Source organism: Octopus sinensis, linkage group LG6, assembly GCF_006345805.1.
Source record: "Octopus sinensis linkage group LG6, ASM634580v1, whole genome shotgun sequence".
In the NCBI taxonomy this organism is placed as follows: Eukaryota; Metazoa; Mollusca; class Cephalopoda; order Octopoda; family Octopodidae; genus Octopus; species Octopus sinensis.
In genome coordinates, this window is record NC_043002.1 from 85,111,886 (window position 1) to 85,117,285 (window position 5,400).

At 36.5% G+C, this 5,400-nt stretch overlaps 1 non-coding gene across 1 annotated transcript; it reads left to right on the forward strand.

Annotated features, from left to right (window-relative positions):
* The first annotated feature begins 3,986 nt into the window (after positions 1–3,986).
* On the forward strand, positions 3,987–4,091 carry LOC115213562. The gene has a single exon (XR_003881816.1). It is a non-coding gene; the product is annotated as a U6 spliceosomal RNA (small nuclear RNA).
* Positions 4,092–5,400: the final 1,309 nt, after the last annotated feature.

Genomic DNA, 5,400 nt, shown 5'->3' on the forward strand with positions numbered 1-5,400 from the left:
AAGCGGCGGAGCGATCTTTACGATGGACTCGGTTGATAATCGGATCCATCATACACGCGTCAACGGCTGTTCGACAAAGCTCCACAAGTCAGTAATGCCGGGTACTGGACGAGTGCATGCAGGACGGTTTCGTCGCCTTGCGCACATCTTGGACAGGTTCGCTTGACAGCACTTCCGTATTTATAGAGCTTGTCTCGAACTAGCAGAGCTCCCCGGTAGCACTGCCAGGCCAGGGATTTCTGGAAGTTATCTATAGGCCCCGACCCGAAAGTCCTCTAGAAAAACTAGTTAATTGAACCCTCCCGATGCCCAGAGTTTCCCCGAGAATGTCGTCGCTCTTTCCCTCTGCTAATACCCTATAGAACCCCATAGTTGCCAGTCGTTGCCCGACTGGCAACAAACTATGAGCGCTTGCCGACACTCTGGGTACCAAGCGCCCTTTCTTTATTTACGCTTGATCCAGTACTGTAGCTCCGTCAATTAGACAAGCTACGGAAAATCCCGTCCGACAAATGGCAACCAAGCTCGCTAGAGATGTCACAGCCTCAGTGCATGTCTGCGCAATATTAGCCACGGGATGTCCAGTCCTCCATTTAGCGACCATTGACAGTTGAAGGATCGTCTGACATCCCTTCCATAAAAAGCGGAAGAGGAAGCGTTCCAGTTTGATCAGCCACGAAGTGGAGCAAGAGGCGACGGTCAGGCGGTAGTAGATGACGGAAGTGGTGTATGTATTCGCCACCTCCTCCCGACCCTTCAGGGACAGCTTCCTCTCTGCCCATTTCTGGGTGATATTGGCCACCCTGCTCGTCACCTCCCTCATAGTTCTTGGCCACCTGGAGGTCTGGACCAAACCAGAACCCGAGCAGTTTAATCAGTTCTTCCGTCCAGCGCCCTACAACGCTGTCGGTTGGCATGGACCTGCCTCTCCAGGTGCCGAGCTGCAGACCCACCGACTTGTCCTGATTAATCTTTGCTCCTGTAACCCCTCCGCAATCCCTTAAGGTAGTGCCAGTCACCTCGATTTCATATATTTATATATATATATATATATATATATATATTATATATATATATATATATATAGACAGTTTTTGCTAGAATGGAACCGATATATCAATTGATATATCGGTTCCATTCTAGCAAAAACTGTCTGATGAACGGCAACGAGAAACTCAGAGTATATATATATATATATATATATATATAAAATAATTTACATGCCTCAATAAAATTCACCAGGGAAAACACACAAGGGAAATACCATTTTAGACATACTTCTAATTAAAGAAAATAACACCATAAAACAAATCTCTTCTACAAACCTGCAGAGAAACATCAATATTTGAACTTTCATTCCTTCCATTCCTCACATACCAAAAGAAACATACCCTTTAATATTGCAAAACGAATTTGCACTATAGTAACAAATGCAGAATTAAGGGATAAAAGAATACAGGAATTGAGAATATTTCCAAAAGAACAAAAATATCCCTCTAGTTTAATTGACACAGCAGTTACCAAAGCAAAAATCATCCCAATTACAGGCATCAGAGCAAAACAAACACACAGAAATAAAATAAAACAAACACACAGGAATAAAAAAAAAAGCATTCCTTTTGTCATCACCGACAACCCAAGAAATCACGACATCATCAATACTGCAAACAGATACATGTCAATTCTTCAACAATCATCAAGAATGGACAAATTAATAACAGATTCAAAAATAATTTATAGCAGACGTCAAGCACCCAACCTAAAAAAAGATCTTAACCCAAGCAAGATTTACAACTAAAGAAACAATAAAGAGAGTTAAAAAATGAGTGACCTTCGCTGTGGAATGTGTGATTACATTGAAGAAGAAGAACAAATTATTTTCAAAGACAGCAACACCTTTAAAATAAATGCAAATATGAATTGTAAATCCAGAAACCTAATATATTGTGCCACATGTCCCGAATGCAAAGAATACTACATTGGTGAAACGGGCATTGGACTATATGAGAGAGTAAGGGTACATAAACAACAAATCCATTATCCTTCCGTTAGAAACACAACTTGCAGTGAACACTTCGAAAATTGTGGGGAAAGGAAATTCAAAATATTCCCTTTCTTCAAACTATAGACAGAAAATGGACATTTTCGTCAGGCTGAAAATACCAACCGAAACAGAAGAAAAAATAATACCAAAACCACCGGAACTATCGTCCCAAAAATCCACAGAAAAATAGCGCCAGAATAATGAGAACTACATATATGTATACACTCCTTTATGTACTTTATATATACGTGTGTATATATGTATGTGTGTATAGGCGTATATATGTATCTCTCTGTGTGTGATGCATGCATGTATGTATGTGTGTGTGGTTGTATGTATACGTTTGTGCATGCGTGTGTGTGGTTGTATGTATACGTATGTGCATGCGTGTGTGTGTTTTTATTTGTATGTATGCATACATACATCTACATATACATATGAACAGGTTAGTACAATTGTGTAGGTATGTATACACACATATGTATGTGTGTATAAGTGTGTGTCTTGAGATATGTTTAAACGTATATGTGTGTGCACATTTATGCATGTATATGTGTATATGTATGTGTGTATGTATATATATATATATATATATATATGTATGTGTGTATGTATGTATGTGTATATATATATATATATATATATGTGCGTGTATGTATGTGTATGTATATATATATGTGTGTGTGTAAGTGCATGTATATGTGTGAGTAGGTATCTGTGAGGGAAATGTAGATACATATATGCATGTATGTATGTATGTATGTATGTATGTATATATGTGTATATATATATATATATATATATTTGTATATGTGTGTGTGATTATATGTGTGTATGTATATGTATATATGCATATGTGTATGTATGTACAAGCGCATGTGAGTATGTATATGCATGTATGTATGTATGTGTATATATATATATATATATATATATACACGTATATATGTATATGTGTATATATCAGTGGCTCTCAAACTTTTAGAAGCTGTGGCACACTTGAAGCCTTACAAAGCATTGCAGGCACACTACACACAAAATGCTAAGGAATATAATGGTAAATGTAAAGAAATGCAGAAATAACTGAAAAAAGGCTATATACCTTTATTCGAATCTATTTTGTACTGATGAGATGTATGTGCCTAGCGTGTCTTGGCAATTTCTTCAATGTTGGGAAGCGTGTATGATACGCAGACTCTCATTTCCTTGTCAATAGACAGAAAATTTGTTCTCTTTTTGCACTTGATATTGTTAAGAGTGGAAAATCCCAATTCGCATAAATGCAATGTTGAAAATTGCCGTAAAATGGTTAAAGTGTTTTGGGATATTGGCTGGTATTCTTCTCTGATTGAAATCCAAAGCTTTTCTTCAATCTACCATTGGTGGATATAGCTGCTAGCTCTTCGTCTTCGGCTTATGTTATACTAGCATCATCTGAAATTTCTATGAATGGATTTCGAATCCAAGCGTATTGTTCAGTGTTAAGTGATGGAAAATAATAATTTAATTTGTCTTCCAAACTTGTCAAATGTTCAAGTATTAAAGGGAAGAAATCATAAGTTCTATTTATCAAAGGAAACATTTCCAAATTATCCTCAGAAGCTCTTTTCTTCCAGATAAATAGATTTTTTTTTCTGAAATGCTTTCATTTTATCAGTAGACATCAAAATATTTTCTTCATTTCTTTGCATGATAGTATTCAAAATATTGAGGTGCTGCAATATATCAGCCAAATGCACTAATCTGCTTACCCAAAATTTACATCCATTTCTTAAAAAACTTCAGTAGCTCTTGTCGTAGCTTATATACACGATTAAGTACTTTCCCCTTTGAAAGCCACCTCACCTATGTGTGCAAAAGCAGGCGTCTGAGTTGTGAATCCATATCGACACAAAACTGTTCGAATAAACGTGACTTTACTGGTCTTGTTTTTATATAATTTACAATCTTCGGCAATACATATACTAAAATTGGAACGATACAGAGAAGAATAGCATGGCCCCTGCGCAAGGATGACACGCAAATTCATGAAGCGTTCCATATTTTCTAAAATGGCGGTGTCCCAGCATGGCCACAGCTCGTGAGCTGAAACTAGATGAAATAAAAAAAAATCTCAACAGCTTGATTCAAGACTTCTCTTAATTTGTCGCCAAATGTTTTTTTCCATCAATGCTTCTCTATAAGGAAAACAATGAGTTACGACGACATTTTCATTTTGCTTTTTTACAAAAGATGTAAGGCCCTTAACGCAGCCTGCCATTGATGGAGCTCCATCTGTACAAATACTGACACACGACTTCCACGATATTTGCCATTTGCACAGGTAATTATTCAAAATGTTGGAAGCATCTTTGCCCTTTGCAGTTGCACTTAATTCTTTGCAAAAAAGAAATTGATTTATAATTTGATCTTCATCAGTAAAACGAATAAATGCTAAGAGCTGCGCTTTGTTGGCATTGTCTGTTGACTCATGAATTTGTAATGCAAAATTTGAATACTGAAGTTTATTACTTCAAACATTTTTCTCGAAATTAGATTACATTTCTAGAATACGTCTGTGAACAGTACCGTTGGACAGAAGGATCTTATTTATTTATTGCTGCTCCATTTTCCAGCATTGCAGAATGAGTAACTCGCCTAAAGTATGAGCTTTCGTATTTTGTGCTATCAGTTCTGAAACCTCGTAAGAAGCGATTATACTCGTAAGAAGCGTCATTATACTTTCGAAAGAGTTTCCTACTATTGTCTGCTGTTCTAACAATCTTTTGAAATAACTTTTACATTTACCTTGTAAATGAGAGAGCTTCGTTTTAAAATGCTTGTTCAGTTTACTAGGAGCCAATGATTCGTTTGACATTTTACATTCACATATTAAACATAGCGGGAAAAGATCATCAATATTTCCAGTTCAATGGAAACCAAATCCTAGATATCATTCGTCGTATTTGCGAGTAGACCACGCTTTGGCTTACTTACTGGAATTGTTTGCGCTGTGTTCAATTCCGGAATCACATTCACGTTTTTGTTTTAGAAATCTACCTATTTGTATGGGTGTCTAATTGTATATTTATCTGAAACTTTTATCTACCGTTTACTTTTAACAAATGCAATACTATAATAAACTAAAATACCATAAAGTATTAAAGTTTTAGGTGGGTAGATAGATATATCATTGACAGGAATATGTCACGAAAGGACGTTCTACTATTTACCACGACACTTCCACTTGCAGAATCTACAGGGGTTGGATAAAATAATGGAAACACTTTAAAATTTCAAACAAATTTATTTTGACATGGAGTAGGGCCACCTTTGGCAGTAATTAAAGATTGAATTCTATGAGGTAAGGACTCGTA